The sequence below is a fragment of the Rattus norvegicus genome, chromosome 2 (assembly GCF_036323735.1).
Source record: "Rattus norvegicus strain BN/NHsdMcwi chromosome 2, GRCr8, whole genome shotgun sequence".
NCBI classification, from domain to species: Eukaryota; Metazoa; Chordata; class Mammalia; order Rodentia; family Muridae; genus Rattus; species Rattus norvegicus.
In genome coordinates, this window is record NC_086020.1 from 95670587 (window position 1) to 95688698 (window position 18112).

The following is an 18112-nucleotide window of genomic DNA, read 5'->3' on the forward strand; positions in this document are numbered from 1 at the left end:
TAGCCATTTAGGTAAGTTGTTCTTTTACTACATCATAAGTAAAGATAGCCCACTTCCTTTTACCTACATTCTGGCACATAGCTGGTTACCTGTGCTTAGGTATCTTGTGTCCATCTCCTTACATTTTCCTGGCCTGATCTTCCATCTGCTTCTGTCTCAGAATTCTTTTTCTTCCTGGATGTCTCATTTTATTTCCTGCCTAAACCATAGGTCATAGGCTTTGTAGTTGATAGGTGATGCATCCATACAATACAAGAGATATTCTCTCTACACTTTCAACATACCTGAAATATAAGGTATTCTAAAATTATTTGGGTATCTATTATAGGCTCCTAAAATTAATAGCTTATAAATCACATTGAAACATACATTTCTTACTTCTGGATGGTTGTAATTGAATTGATGCATGTGTTGCTATCCTACATACTTTAGTAATGACTTAACCAATAATCCAATTTGCACATGAAATAGATAATATTTCCACATTTGGATTCAGATTCCCTTTGGAAGTGAGTGCTTATTAGAATTACTGAAGATCTTTGGAAAATGCCCATTACTGGAGTTGTTTCCAGAGATTCTAATTTAATTATTCCAAAGAAAGTCTGGATTTGATAGTTTTTTTAATAAAACAAATTTATTCTCACCGTCACAAGCAGAAAGACCATAACATATGCACAAAAACACTGCAATGTACATGTATACAGGTGCATACACATACACAGAGGTATACAACATAGCCAAACACAGACATGTGTACTGAAATATACACACAGGTAGACACACAAAGACAAAAAAAATCTCACATAGGAGGACAGTAACACACAGAAAAATTATGCTGATATTCACATGTAGATAGACATGAAAGAAAGAAAAACCAAGGTTAAAATTGAAAGATTATCTAAATGGTTCATAAAAATGTTAAATATATGTTTAGAAATGTTTTCAATATAGTACCTGTTGTTAAAAAGTCTTAACCAAAATAATGTAATAAAAACAAATGACTTGCATATGTTTATTACTTCCTTACTTCATATATTAGCATATATGCGAATATACATTTACATTATCATATACGTAGGTATATATAATATATGTACATATCAAAATATAGGTATTTATAATATACACAGAAATGCACAAACACACACACAAACGTAGAAATACATATTCATACACATAACTGAGCATGTTGGTACCGAACTGAAAAGTTTGTCATTTATTTCCCATGTTCCAGTTTTGACAGGCTGTTTAATAGTTTTCATCCTGATTTAGTGATTTTTCACACAATTATAAAGATATACTGAAAGCTCATTTTAAAGGTTTTTTATTTGTATTTATGTGAATGCATGAGTGTCTTTGGGAGCTAGACAATTGGGTCAGATCCCCTGAGCCGAGAGCTATATGCCCTGCAAGTTGCCTGGTGTGCATCCTATAATTGAGCTACGATCTTCCTGAGCCATTTCCATAGCTCCCCTGAAGGGCCTTAGCAGATAGATACATATAACGCACTGTACCTTGGTGTGTGTGTGTGTGTGTGTGTGTGTGTGTGTGTGTGTGTGTGTGTGCGTGTGCGTGCGTGTGTGTGTTCAGGCGTATTGGATGGCCTCATGTTTTTTCAGCGGTGTAGCAGCACCATGGACAGCACCTTTGGGTTGAGACTCTGAAGCTCTTCATTATTTGACGAGTATCAGGGGGCTTTGTGATCACTAAATAAGAAGAGTGAAAAGATTACTGAAAATTTTGTCTTTCATTGTTCTCAGTTTTCTATCCATGCTGCTTAGGCTTTTTTCATTATTTTATAATAATCCCAGTGTCCAGCCCCCCCCAACTCCCAGTCCCCAGCCCCAAGCCCCAGGCCCCAACCCCAGCCCCCAGCCTCCAAACCACAGCCTCCATTTGCCTTGTAAACATCTACAGGTTCAAGTGTGAGTTCCCAAGAAAGTCATCCCAGACTCCACAAGCTACCCAGTCACTTGGTTTTATAAATTAAATCTTATATCTCAATATCTAATTTTAACCTATACTATGTAATTATTGGATAAAAGATCTTCCTTACATTATGAAATACTGAATTTGTAATGTTTTTCTTTTCATTTAGCTTTATTTCTGTATCCCTAGGGCAGTCACATCATAAGTTAAAGACACAATGAATATTTATTAAACTGAATTGAATTTATTAGTAAACATACCATGATAGAACTTTATTTGTCTTAATTTAAAATGTAGTGAAGTTTCTTGTTCATGTCATTTACTTTAGACATCAGTGTGCTGTTTATAGCTAACACTAACATGTGCACAAGGTTCTTTTCCTAGCACATAAAGTGTGCTTTATGACAGCTCTTTGCTGCTTTCAATTATGTATAAGGAAAAATGTACTGGTTTGTCAGAAAGCAGAGGGATTTTAGTGTGTCTACGCAAGAAACTGCAGAGGATATTCTCATATTTTTTTCTGTAGTTTCATGTGGAATTCTCTGCATAGAGGTAGAGCCAGAAAGATTGGCATACAGGTGTTTGATCTTTGTTTCTTCCTACATCAGCAACACTTGTTGAACTAAGAATGTGGAAAGTCGATATTATATGCTAATGGAAATAACTACTTTAAATAGGAAGTTCAATTTTTAGTAACTCAGACATTTGGCTTCAAGTGTTTCTTATGTGACAATGGTTGCCGACTGTGTCTCTGCACCAACATTTGATTTGAACTCTGGGCCACTGTGTCAGCTTCGTTCTTGTTCAGCTTACTTATTCCTATTCAACTACTTAGATGTCAACTAATATCCTCTGAATTTAAATGTTCAAAACTGATAGCTTAATTTTCATCCATAATTTTCTTACCTTCCCTTGGCCCTCATAATTCATACTTCAGTAAATGGTACCATAATTCATTGAACTGAACTGAATTTGTCAGTTATATTTTTTTTCTTCAGAACTTGTAGCCAGCTTTTTAAAATAGTATTTCTTTTTGTAGTTACTTCTTTATAATAATTTAATTTCTACTGAAAATTCTTATAGAACAGAGATTAGTGAGAGGTACTTGTAATCTTGGGATCCTTGACACTTAGAGAATCATGAGTGTGAGGCTAACCTGAGCTATACAGTAAGTTCTTGAACAGGTTGGGTTATACACAGGGTCATGGCTAGTTTGGACTGCATAGTGAAATCTTATATCAAAACAGCAAGCACAAGAACAATAAAAACAATCAAAACCCTAAACATGCTACTACATATCATTTTGTTGAGAGGTAGATTTATTTTAATAAGATGTAACAAAAGAGAACTTAAGGAAGTGGTGGCCTCCACTGTATCTGGTTACCTTCTGTATCTGAGGGCTCTTGGGTAGTCTGGAGATTTCCAGTTTCTGGTGAAAGGGTCACCTTGGAAGTCAATGTCATTTGGAGAACTAACAAGCAAATGTGGTTTCAGGATGGCTCTGGGAAGGGTTGACAGAAGATTAGCAGACAAAGGGGGTTCTGTACATCTTTGGCCTTAACGAGACGACTAAATTATGAATATACAGCCCTCCATTATTTCACTTCATTTTCTGTGGAACTTGGTACTTTTGCTTCATTTTCCCCTTTATTTTTCTGGATCACTTGACATTTTCCAAGTGCCCTACTTGAGAACATGCAATATTACACCTTGAAACCGAGAAAATTTCTGTATGAAACTCAAAACCTCACTTGATTTATGACAATATTTATTTTTGAATATCTCATCCATTTTTCTAAGTTGAAGCAAAGGACATAAAAGTAAATAAGTAAAAGTCCAACGTAAATGCTCTTACAGGAAGTGACAGAAGTCAAGGTCATGGCGACTGATTGTGGAATACTCAGTATGATGGCAGTGGTGAAAGCTGAGTGGGGAGCTCATTTCCACTGGCCACAGGGTTTCAATTTGCAATGTAAAGAGCTCTGAAGATGGGTGATACAGGTACTTTAAAAATATGTTTTTCTTTACTGCTACATAATTGTATATGTAAGAGTAATTAAAATATAAATTTTATGTCACATATATCTAACTCCAGTTAAGAACAGTTTAATGTTTAAAGGAGCATTAAATATGAGATTTTCTTGGCTTTTAATTTCTGTTAATTTAGTCATAGGCAGCTGTGTTACTTTATAGATTAGCCTAAAAATGTTTGCAGTTCATGGATTAGTGTAAGATCCCATGGAGGCAATAAAATGGATGCTGTTTGTCACTTCATCTGCATGAGCATTGTTTTGAATAAAAGCCATAATATCTACTCAGGAGTTATGCTATTGACTAAATCGCAACTCAAATAAATATGTCTTCACCACATCACTCTGCAAAATGTCTTTGAAGGTCAGCTTTTTCCTCTTCAGCAAGAAGAAGGTTTCCAGCTCTACCCAGTAAGGGCTGTTGGAGGACAATGACGGTGGTTGAAATTTGTTTGTGCTTTGTGAGATCCTGGACCTCTTCCCTGCATTGTTTGTCTGATCCTGGAATTCATTCAGTTTATGCTGACGAGGCTTTGATCTGTCAGCAAACATCGGGTGCCTCAGGAAAAGAGTTCTGATTTCTTTGTTTCTATAATCATTTTATCTGTCTGTCTGTCTATGTATCACCATCATCATCCTCATTCATCTATGATCTACCAGTCAGTCACGTATTTATAATTCATATGAATTACATTTAGTTAAGGTGAGGTTCTTCGCAAAACTCTTCACATAGAGGACTGTTGGTTATTTATCAACCCGTCTTGGATTACCATGCAGACAGGAGAGTAGACAGAACTGAAGATGAAATACATGCATAGAGGATTATCCTAACCTGGGAGAATTACTAATAGGAAGATGGCCAGGTTTCATTAGAATAAATTAGAATCCAATAAGGTTTAGAAGAGGCCCAGGGATTAAAGAATTCCAGGTTCTTTTGCAGAAACCTTGAAAGCAATTTAAAAAGAAAACCTATCATTTCAGATTTGTTGGTAACTCGGATAACAGAAATGCTGATCCCATGTCTTTGAGGAAATTGTTATCTGAGTAGAAAAGGTCCAGTGATAGCAGGGAGCAGAGCAGGTATTTCAGGTAGATGAGAGATCCTGAAATAAGAGTACCTCACATCTGTTTAATAGCACTTTCCTGAAACAGTGATGAGCTGTGTGCATCCATTGGATTAATTAATATTATTAATTGGCCCTTTGAACATTATTGAATGAGTATTTTTAAGTTTTATGATTGTCTGGTATTCAACAAAATATATGAAATTACTGGTAAAATCATAGAGAAGTATTGAATAAGGATATATTTAAGAATACAGTGAAAATAAGGGATGAATATAGAGTATATCCCTTACATCTGTACTGTTATAGGACCACAGTTACCACCATGGCTACCAGTTTTCTAATTATTACTCAGGACTGAGTCCTTTTAACATGGGCATTATTCACATATCCGGAAAAACACTGCCAAGTAGGAACTGTGTTCTTTTCCAGATAATTGAGCTGATGTTCAAATTTATCAAGCGATTTGTCCGAGATTACAGAGAAGGTAATTGATACGATGCTTCAATTACAGGAAAGAATCAAAGACTTTCTATTCTTTTATTTGTCAGATAGTTTTAGCCTCCTTTATCATCCGAATTTTGATCTCTTAGTTTTCTAACTAGAAACGCTTCCTTCTGTGACATTTGGGGAATTAACTAAGACAGTGCCTGCTTTCTCAGTTATTGGAATTTTAATACTTTAGTTTTGCAGATATCCCATTATTCCTAAATATGTATGCTACCTTTCATATCACATGGAGGAAATCTGCATAATGCATGTAGCTTATTAATATTTGCCTACTCAACCTTAGCACTTATAGTTGGAAGCTGTGCATCCATCTACCAACAAAAGGAGAGCCAGAGCATATCAGTTCCCAGAAATCTCCTTTTCATAAGGAACTGTTTCTGAATGCCCATGCCCAATGTTCTCTATATTCATGTGTGGAGATGGTAGGGCAAAGACAGAAATAGCACCTTGCCATTGATGAGAGTCACCATGAGGGTGCCAAGAATTGAACCTGAACTTCTGTAAGAGCAGCAAGTGTGCCTACCCACTGAGCCATCTCCCCAGCCATGAAGTCTTCTTTTAAATTTTGATCTTTTCCCCTGAGCTAATGACATGTGACAATGCTATGCTATGATGCTGGATAGTGCTAGAGAATGCAGCTCAGCATCCTGGTCATGATCAATAGAGGATGCCACAATCCACAGAGTGTAATGGTATCAGATTGTGAGGTTCCCCGGGCTGGATGAAATGTTTACAGTTTTAACTCAGAAAAATTTCAACCCAAAACACTTTCAACTTGCAATGAGTCTGACTGAAATATGCTTGTAAGCTGAGGGGAATTTGTAGGTCTGGATGAATAGAGATGTAACATATTTGTTTGAAGGAGATATTTACACCCATTCTCCTGGCTATTTCTTGAGGTGCCTTTTGTCTAGAGTGATCACTCTGGGTTTCTGAATGGTAGTTCACATTATCAAGTATCCTTCTTAGCATTTCTTAAGTGACACTCAGTACTCTCCCCCAAATTTTACAACTCTAAGGTGAAGAATTTTTTTTTCATTTTTACAGTTCCTGAAAATGTCTGTATCTTTAAATTCATGTAAGTAAAATCACATTTAACCAAAATAATGTACTATTTCCTGGTCCTTACAGTGTTCAACCTCTTTGGATTATTCTGAACTAATCATAGCATTTAATGCTACTGCATGCATTTCATTTAAATTTCTCCCTAAGAGATAATTTAGCCCCAAGTGAAACTTTGTTTTACAAACACTTAGCTTTAGTATGTTATACATCGATAAGGCTCCAAGGTCATTATATATCATTATAGCCAAGGGGGGAGAGGGAAACTCTAAAAATTGTGATTCTGTCCATCTGCTTATCTGCTTCATGAATCCTAAAAAGTTGTGCCAAAACACCTGCTGATTTAATAAATATGAAGACAGTGTCAAAGCTAGAACTCGGGTTCTCATTATGGGTGTGCTGCTCACCTAATTACAACTATCGTGCCAAGAGAAGAGAAACTTTGGGATTTAGTTGTTCTCACAAGCAGCCAGAAGGTCATAAATAGTGAATTCCATCCATGTAACAGATAAGCTCTAAATAACTCGAGGAGGTATAACACAGTAGAAGTTTATTTATTGCCCAATAACACTTTACTGTGACTGCTTAGCAGCAGACATCCATAAAGTGATTCAGGGGTAAAGCTCACTTCCATTTTGTTCCTAGCATCCTCTAGAGCTGCAGTGCCCTTGATTGGCAGACAAGGCTTACGAGTGAGCCTTGTGCCAGGGCTCCGAGACTCAGATAGGTCTAAGATGATTCATTCTACAATATACTATCTAGAATCCAGATCCATGCCACAGGTAACTACAAAGGGACAGGAACAATTTGTTGTAAGGACATGATCTAAAGAAAAAGAGAAACATGCTTTTTTTTTCTATCTTTATTAACTTGAGTATTTCTTATTTACATTTCGACTGTTATTCTCCTTCCCGGTTTCAGGGCCAACATTCCCCTAACCCTTCCCCCTCCACTTCTATATGGGCTTCCCCTCCCCATTCTCCCCCCATTTCCACCCTCCTCCCAACAATCACGTTCACTGGGGGTTTAGTCTTGACAGGGCCAAGGGCTTCCCCTTCCACTAGTGCTCTTACTAGGATATTCATTGCTACCTATGAGGTCAGAGTCCAGGGTCAGTCCATGTATAGTCTTTGGGTAGTGGCTTAGTCCCTGGAAGCTCTGGTTGCTTGGCATTGTTGTTCATATGGGCTCTCGAGCCCCTTCAAGCTCTTCCAGGCCTTTCTCTGATTCCTTCAACGGGGGTCCTCTTCTCAGTTCAGTGGTTTGCTGATGGCATTCGCCTATGTATTTGCTGTGTTCTGGTGGTCTCTCGGGAGAGATCTACATCCAGTTCCTGTCAGCCTGCACTTCTTTGCTTCATCCATCTTATCTAGTTTGGTGGCTGTATATGTATGGGCCACATGTGGGGCAGGCTCTGAATGGGTGTTCCTTCTGCCTCTGTTCTAAACTTTGCCTCCCTATGCCCTGCCAAGGGTATTCTTGTTCCCCTTTTAAAGGAGTGAAGCATTCGCATTTTGGTCATCCTTCTTGAGTTTCATGTGTTCTGTGCATCTAGGGTAATTCAAGCATTTGGGCTAATAGCCACTTATCAATGAATGCATACCATGTGTGTTTTTCTATGATTGGGTTATCTCACTCAGGATGATATTTTCCAGTTCCATCCATTTGCCTATGAATTTCATAAAGTCATTGTTTTTGATAACTGAGTAATATTCCATTGTGTAGGTGTACCACATTTTCTGTATCCATTCCTCTGTTGAAGGGCATCTGGGTTCTTTCCAGCTTCTGGCTATTATAAATAAGGCTGCTATGAACATAGTGGAACACGTGTCTTTGTTATATGTTGGGGCATCTTTTGGGTATATGCACAAGAGAGGTATTCTTGGGTCCTCAGGTAGTTCAATGTCCAATGAGAAACATGCTTTAAGAAAAACGTATACCTTCATCAGAATACAACAGATGATGCATTCAGACCATGCGGGCCTACAAGGCTATGGATTAGAAAGTCTGTAAAGCTTTGCAGTGTGCCTGATCGCTTTAGATACATGTTTTTGGCATGAATAAATCAATAGCCAAGGGTGGAACATCGATGTCTTTCTGTGAACATTGTTGCTTAGTACTCACTAAGTGATATCATCTGAATTACATTAACTAATTGACACAAAGCCTTCCTTACCTTATCACCACATAAGAGATCAGCCAGCTTTGCATCTTTGTTTTTGAGTCACCATAGTAGTTTTATTAGTAATAGCTACAAACTGCAATAATGCAAACATCTGTCAACAGGTAAAAAAGCTGTAGTGCATGCATAGTATGTAACAATGGTCCTAAACAGAAAGAGAGAAACCATTGATTTCTTGGAAGAGGAAGCTTTTCTCTTTTGTGAGCTCAAAATTATCTAAGAGAGGTGACTGTGTAGCCTATTTGAGGAAACATATCTGTTAATCTATATTTTTCTTCAAGAGTAATATTCATAGTTCAGGGAAAATAGTTTATGTACATTCATGTGAAAATTACATACATAATGAAATTACATACCTTTATCTACACCCATACATAATTTGAATGACAGGTAATGTTAAGCAGTTGCCTCAGGGTACCATCTGATAGAAACAGCCAAGGCCTTGGGAGAGGAGCCTGAAGATAGTTTGCCGTAGTATTTCAGTTCAGACTTGTTGACAGATGTTTGTAGTGATCTTTTTTTTTAGAATATTAAAGTAAAAAATATATAAATGAGTAAAACTGGCTCTTTCCACAAACAATGTAACAACAATACATTAATGTAATTAATCCAATTTCATTTACTTGAGTTATTAGAGTGGTTTTCTATGCATTATGCACAAATCATTGGCTTAAGGACCCTACAAAACTCTTAAAAATTAAAATTTCCCTGTAATGCATGTATAACTAATTATTTTGTCTTTTCAAATTATTTCTTCTGGTAATCCAGCAATTTGTGATATTTTAATTTATGATTAAGAACCCAAATCTTTCCATTCATTCTTGGATAGCACTTTCATTTTTCTCCCATCTCCACCCAGTTTTGAACAGCCCTTTAAATACTAGCACAAATTTATTGAGATTGTTGATGAAATATGAAATATAAATATGAAATATAAAATGTAAAAACCAATTATCATCTTCCCTGAAGCTAATCATCCCATTCAGAGTGGAAGTCATTGATCACAAATGAAGTTCAAGATTACAGGTGTTTGTTTACCTACATGTTTATTTCTTTCTCACAAATTGTTTGGTATTATTTAAATTGAAAAATCCTGTGTGCTTGTGTGTGCTTGCACATCCATGCATGCATGGGTGTTCCATGGCAGCGTGCAGGGGTCAAAGGACAACCTGCAGTGGGTGTTTTTCTCCTTCCATTATGTGGGTCTTTGTGACTGAATTCAAACTGTCAGGTGTGATAACAAATCCTTCACCTGCTGAGTCATCTTTTTAAAAATGGCTACCCATTTCCTTTATTTTAAAGTTAGAAACTGACCTTGTGATTTATGAAGCACTAAAAGTCAAAACAAAATTTCTTAATGACAAACACAAAGATAGAAGGCAGATCTTATTTAGTCTTAGTCTAGAATTAATACTCACCTGCAATCAGTTCTTAAACACTAGGATGGGGCAGAAGGATGTTTTGATCACAGAGTTTTTACATACATATTATTTTCTCACAACTTTCCCTTGGGTATACCAACTTCATACCTGGGCCATAAGAACAAAATTCAGAAATTTGAAACATCTTGTTTTAACATTACTGAAATATCTTGCTGGCCCTGCTCAATATTAGCTAAAAGGCATTTTTGATGAGATAGTCAAAACATGAGGCTCCAGTTACACTGTGGTAAAACCAGAGTATGTTTGTGTACATGTGACTGCTGTTTCATTGAAATGAAGTTTACTTGGGGTGGCTGTTTTCTCACTGAAGCTTTGTATTCGCATATAGTACAAATCAAATTTTAATCCTGTAGACATTAGACTCAATATCACTAGATGGTCTGTGATAAGGTAAGAGTGCTTCAGCCTTGTCCCCAAAGATACTTCTCCCATGTGACCCTGCTGCTCCTTACATAACTGTCTGCTCCACCACATGCTTTCATCAGACTTGCGACAATTTTTACCTCATCGTTGTCCATTTTGTTTCCTGCTTTTTATTCCTTGGCTGTCTGTATTCTTTTGCTTCTTGGTTTGATTTTTGAAACAGGACCTCTTTCTAGGGTTAGCGTTAGCCTGGCACATGCTATCTACACCAGGCAGGCTATGAACATGCTGTGACCTTCTTGCTTCTGCTTCCTGTATGCTTGTGTCTCCACACTCACATTTCCCTCACCATTTCTATTTTCTTTCCTTTTGTGCATTTTTCCTCCTTTCCTTTCTTTCCCATTTTTCTTTCTTCCCTTTTCTTTAGCAAGTACATTTTTATCTTGGCAAATTTCTACCTAACCTAATTTTCATTTGCAACCACTTGGTCTTGATTTCTTGTGATTTTTTCTTAAAAAAACAAAACAAAACATAAAACCAGTATTGTGATGCTGTTTACAGACGTTTGTTCCTGGAATGTGCTGCTGAGAGGGTCATCCCTGTTTTTCATTCTAAGCCAATGACAGGTCACATAATATTACTCACTGGGGAAATCTGAGGTTGCCTAACAGATGAATCCAATTATGCTGTGCAAACTTGACCTGACTAATGCCAGCTTTAAGCAGGCTTTTCTGTTGGGTTTTAGGCCCTTGTTACTCTGTGCGGTGGGTGGAGTCTTAGCACTGATTCGTTTCTTAAGTGGAAAGAGCAGTCATCTGCTATTCATTTGCTTCAGTTATAAAATGACATTTCTCTCAGGCTCTGAGTTTGGTTGTTCTTCAAAGACATGTGTTACTTTGTCTTTGTAAGGGCTGTGATCTGTATTATTGGTAGTCTGATTTTCATGTTATATTGCTGTTTTGCATGCCTCTTAAAAGAGCATGTCAAGTTGAATGTATCTAATCAACCAGCATTACTTTGGTCCTGTGGATGGTCAGCCTTTACCTTCATAGCTTAGGATGAGACAGCAAGAATCTCCTAGTGTAAATGTGAAAACAGAAAGTTGAAGGGTACTATAAATTCTTCTGGCAACAAATGGTACAGAAATGTGCCTAGAAGCTCAGTGAACATGTAGATGTGAAAATGTGCTTCTCCCTGAGAGTGAACTTGTGGGATTTCCACAGAGAGGAAACAGCCTGGCACTACTTCTGTAGCTTAGGTGGTTGACAGGAAATACGTGCAGACTGTAACACCATCTGATCGTTTGAGGGCTGGAAGCTGCCAAGGTTTAAAGGCTTTAAATGAGCAGGTGAGAGAAATTTCCCTGAACCACTGAAAAGGATGCACACACATCTCTCTGTGATAATTCGTGCCTGACAGGCAGACAAGGTTGTTCCCAATAAGAAAACAAAGAAATGTTAGGCTGCAGATTGAAAGCCACCAGACCAGAGTGTGACATTTAAAGACACAAATTAGATAGAGAATGTAAATTATAAAACAAATGTGAATGATTGGACAAGAGAGCATTTCTTCCTGCATTGCTTTGACCCAGAAGACAAGTCATTTACTGTAAGAGAATATGGTTAGTGAATGAAAAGGAAAACAACCTGAGATCTAGCCATAAAGTAGAAAAGCAACCTATCAGGCAAAAAAAAAAAAAAACCACCCTATACCTTATGGACTTCAAATTGATCAAGGGAACAACCAATAAACCAAAAATGAGCTTTTTCTAAAAGTAGCACAAATTTGATTGCACTGTAGACTGTTAAAAACAAATCCAATTTCTACTGAGTATTTATTGCAGTGTAAAGTACAATTCCAGTTTATCTTTCTGCTTCCTAACATGTTCTTTTCATTTGTTTCGTTTGTTCTGTTTTGATTTTAGCTATTGCTAAGCTAAAGATTGTGGTTGAATCTAAAAAGTACTTTGGTGATAAGTACACCTCTATTGTATTATAGAACATAGCCCAGTGAGGTGTCATAGAGGGAGCACCATCATGGAAATATCACTGAAGTAGAGTAACAGTCTCACTAGTTAGCAGACAAGGGATCTCCCAGGCATGGCTCATACCTCCTCTCTAAGGAAAGTTACCAGTTTGACAGGTTTTCTCACTGAGCTTTACTCCAGCATTGATCCATATACATGGTTATATGTTGTTCGTAATTATATAACCCATGCTTGTTCTTTCTTGAGGGCTCTGCCTGAGCTCTTTCAACATCTCACATCTAACTCAACCAGTCTCTAATGACTTCCCAAGCTTCACTCAGCTCCCATGGCTAGCTAATGCTTTCCTGAGATCCCAGCTATGCTCCTAGAACAGCTGTCCCTCTGGAGAACACCTGGAGCTACTGCCCAACTGCCATGGCAGTTGGCTCCATCAACAAACAATGACCGATCTACAGTTATGCTTTCTCTCTTGCCTACCTGGATCATTGTAAATGGAAACAGCAGACAATCTTAATATGTAAAAATCAGCCAGATGTCACAACCACTGGGCTTGGAATCTATTGTCCTAAACTCATCAGTTATTCTATGTTAGAATTTTTCTGTTGGCAGAGGCTACCACCTCCAGGGCTACATGATATCCCTCTTCTCTGCTCCACAGCCTGGCCTAAAAAGCCCTTTATGTCATCTCCTTCTCTTCCTCCTGGGACCCGGAAAACCCGCCTCTAATCTCCTAACGGTTGGCTTATGCCGTCTTTATTTACCCAATCAAGAGTCAACTAGGGAACCTCCATCTACAATATGTAAGTCATTTTAATTAATACAACTATCTAACATGTCATTATATCAAAATCTGTTTACTCATTTCACTGTTGATAACCATTAGATTTCAGCTATGGATGATGCATAGGACAGGCATGACCATCTCTCTGCCCATGTGTTCATTGTCAATTTTTTCTTGTGGGATGTTTAGTTTGTTCACAGTACTTTGGCTGATTTAAGAAAAAAAAAACTTGCTTCTGCTTCTGCTTCTGCTTCTATTAGGGTCAAAGAATCACTGAAGGAAGACCCCAGGCTCAAATAGTATACAAAGGCAAAGAGTTTTCATTTTGCACAAATTACAAGCTTGCAGAGGTCAACCATTCATCAAAATTGGCAATGACCAGAGGAGCTTGCAGGCTTCTTTCTGTGCAGAACTAGGGACATTTTTGGAAGGATTAGATAAACTCTAATACGATTGGTAGGAGGAAAGCAGTGACATTAGTACAACTTTGATAGGTTGCCATGTTAATTTCATTATATTTGGTGTGACCTTGAAGAATTTTGGAACCCAATTCAGTTCTGGCCTTGTCATCTCCTCTAGCTAGTTGATCCAGGAGCTAACTCAGCTCTAGACTTAGCCTCCCTACATCAGGCCATCATTGTCTAAAGGCCTGTTGTTAGTGGCTTCTTCTGAGGGGCCCACTATGCTTCCTGAGGAATTGAAAATTTTATTCCCAAGGCTTTTGGTCTTCTCATTTCCATGGTTGAAGGCAATCATAAGTATAGTCATCTTGGTTTCAAAGGAAGGAGTGTGGAGGACAGAATAGAAATATTAGGCACTCAAGTCTTCTGTAAAATGCACTCAGCATGTCAACTACTCAGTCAGCAAACCCATCAGTCAGATGGTTTGTGGGAGGATTTCTCTGCCAACCTTGATTCTTTTTAGAGAATTGACTTTTCTACTCCTTATAGATTTTTGACTCTCAATGCCTTCAAATACAGTTTTAAATAGCTTTTTGCTGTGCTTTGGTTAGAGGATTTGTATAAAAATAGCCAGTATACTATGTCTCTTAATAGGACCATTATTGCTCCAGTTGTTGTATCACCTCCTGTCATGTGTTGGTTGGAGCCTGCATTCTAAACATGGCCTATAAGAACTTGAATGGTCTTAATACTGCCTCAACCTTATAGAAGGTTTGCTGCAGACTAGGTAAATGGGCAAACGAGCCTTTATTCAAGAATGCTACAGTAATTGCAAGTTGAAACAAAGTGGAGAGTGAAGCATTTTTTTTTCACATGCACCACCATGCCCGGCCAAGATTTATTTTATTTTTGGTTGTATGCACATACATGCTTTCGTGTGGGGTATACCTATGTGAATGTAGTGCCCCAAAGGCCAAAAGAGGGCATTAGATCCCCTGTGTTTGGAGAAATGGGTGGTTGTGAGCTACTGGATGTGGGTACAGGGAACTGAAGTCTGGACCTTTGTATACTAAACCCTCTTAATTTGGTGGTTTTTCCGTCCCCTTCCTCACTCTTACTCTTTTTTTTTTTTATTAACTTGAGTATTTCTTATATACATTTCGAGTGTTATTCCCTTTCCCGGTTTCCGGGCAAACATCCCCCTTCCCCCTCCCCTTCTTTATGGGCGTTCCCCTCCCCATCCTCCCCCCCTTGCCGCCCTCCCCCCAACAATCTAGTTCACTGGGGGGTCAGTCTGAGCAGGACCCAGGGCTTCCCCTTCCACTGGTGCTCTTACTAGGATATTCATTGCTACCTATGAGGTCAGAGTCCAGGGTCAGTCCATGTATAGTCTTTAGGTAGTGGCTTAGTCCCTGGAAGCTCTGGTTGCTTGGCATTGTTGTACATATGGGGTCTCGAGAACCTTCAAGCTCTTCCAGTTCTTTCTCTGATTCCTTCAACGGGGGTCCTATTCTCAGTTCAGTGGTTTGCTGCTGGCATTCGCCTCTGTATTTGCTGTATTCTGGCTGTGTCTCTCAGGAGAGATCTACATCCGGCTCCTGTCGGTCTGCACTTCTTTGCTTCATCCATCTTGTCTAATTGGGTGGCTGTATATGTATGGGCCACATGTGGGGCAGGCTCTGAATGGGTGTTCCTTCAGTCTCTGTTTTAATCTTTGCCTCTCTCTTCCCTGCCAAGGGTATTCTTGTTCCCCTTTTAAAGAAGGAGTGAAGCATTCACATTTTGATCATCCGTCTTGAGTTTCATTTGTTCCAGGCATCTAGGGTAATTCAAGCATTTGGGCTAATAGCCACTTATCAATGAGTGCATACCATGTATGTCTTTCTGTGATTGGGTTAGGTCACTCAGGATGATATTTTCCAGTTCCAACCATTTGCCTACGAATTTCATAAAGTCATTGTTTTTGATAGCTGAGTAATATTCCATTGTGTAGATGTACCACATTTTCTGTATCCATTCTTCTGTTGAAGGGCATCTGGGTTCTTTCCAGCTTCTGGCTATTATAAATAAGGCTGCGATGAACATAGTGGAGCACGTGTCTTTTTTATATGTTGGGGCATCTTTTGGGTATATGCCCAAGAGAGGTATAGCTGGATCCTCAGGCAGTTCAATGTCCAATTTTCTGAGGAACCTCCAGACTGATTTCCAGAATGGTTGTACCAGTCTGCAATCCCACCAACAATGGAGGAGTGTTCCTCTTTCTCCACATCCTCGCCAGCATCTGCTGTCATCTGAGTTTTTGATATTAGCCATTCTCACTGGTGTGAGGTGAAATCTCAGGGTTGTTTTGATTTGCATTTCCCTTATGACTAAAGATGTTGAACATTTCTTTAGGTGTTTCTCAGCCATTCGGCATTCCTCAGCTGTGAATTCTTTGTTTAGCTCTGAACCCCATTTTTAATAGGGTTATTTGTCTCCCTGCGGTCTAACTTCTTGAGTTCTTTGTATATTTTGGATATAAGGCCTCTATCTGTTGTAGGATTGGTAAAGATCTTTTCCCAATCTGTTGGTTGCCGTTTTGTCCTAACCACAGTGTCCTTTGCCTTACAGAAGCTTTGCAGTTTTATGAGATCCCATTTGTCGATTCTTGATCTTAGAGCATAAAGTATTGGTGTTTTGTTCAGGAAATTTTTTCCAGTGCCCATGTGTTCCTGATGCTTCCCTAGTTTTTCTTCTATTAGTTTGAGTGTGTCTGGTTTGATGTGGAGGTCCTTGATCCACTTGGACTTAAGCTTTGTACAGGGTGATAAGCATGGATCGATCTGCATTCTTCTACATGTTGACCTCCAGTTGAACCAGCACCATTTGCTGAAAATGCTATCTTTTTTCCATTGGATGGTTTTGGCTCCTTTGTCAAAAATCAAGTGACCATAAGTGTGTGGGTTCATTTCTGGGTCTTCAATTCTATTCCATTAGTCTATCTGTCTGTCTCTGTACAAATACCATGCAGTTTTTATCACGATTGCTCTGTAATAATGCTTGAGTTCAGGGATAGTGATTCCCCCTGAAGTCCTTTTATTGTTGAGGATAGTTTTAGCTATCCTGGGTTTTTTGTTATTCCAGATGAATTTGCAAATTGTTCTGTATAACTCTTTGAAGAATTAGATTGGTATTTTGATGGGGATTGCATTGAATCTGTAGATCGCTATTGGTAAAATGCCCATTTTTACTATATTAATCCTGCCAATCCATGAGCATGGGAGATCTTTCCATCTTCTGAGGTCTTCTTCAATTTCTTTCTTCTGAGGCTTGAAGTTCTTATTGTACAAATCTTTTACATGCTTGGTTAAAGTCACACTGAGGTACGTTATATTATTTGGGTCTATTATGAAGGGTGTCGTTTCCCTAATTTCTTTCTCAGCTTGTTTCTCTTTTGTGTAGAGGAAGGCTACTGATTTATTTGAGTTAATTTTATACCCAGCCACTTTGCTGAAGTTGTTTAGCTTTAGTAGTTCTCTGCTGGAACTTTTGGGATCACTTAAATATACTATCATATCATCTGCAAATAGTGATATTTTGACTTCTTCTTTTCCGATCTGTATCCCCTTGACCTCCTTTTGTTGTCTGATTGCTCTGGCTAGAACTTCAAGAACTATATTGAATAAGTAGGGAGAGAGTGAGCAGCCTTGTGTAGTCCCTGATTTTAGTGGGATTGCTTCAAGTTTCTCTCCATTTAGTTTAATGTTAGCAAGTGGTTTGCTGTATATGGCTTTTCCTATGTTTAGGTATGGGCCTTGAATTCCTATCCTTTCCAGGACTTTTATCATGAAGGGGTATTGAATTTTGTCAAATGCTTTCTCAGCATCTAATGAAATGATCACGTGGTTTTGTTCTTTCAGTTTGTTTATATAATGGATCACATTGATGGTTTTCCGTATATTAAAACATCCCTGCATGCCTGGGATGAAGCCTACTTGATCATGGTGGATGATTGTTTTGATGTGCTCTTGGATTCGGTTTGCCAGAATTTTATTGAGTATTTTTGCGTCGATATTCATCAGGGAAATTGGTCTGAAGTTCTCTTTCTTTGTTGGGTCTTTGTGTGGTTTAGTCATAAGAGGAATTTTGGCTTCATAGAAGGAATTCGGTAGTGCTCCATCTGTTTCAATTTTGTGGAATAGTTTGGATAATATTGGTATGAGGTCTTCTATGAAGGTCTGATAGAATACTGCACTAACCCCGTCTGGACCTGGGCTCTTTTTGGTTGGGAGACTTTTAATGACTGCTTCCATTTCCTTAGGAGTTATGGGGTTGTTTAACTGATTTACCTGTTCCTGATTTAACTTCAGTACCTGGTATCT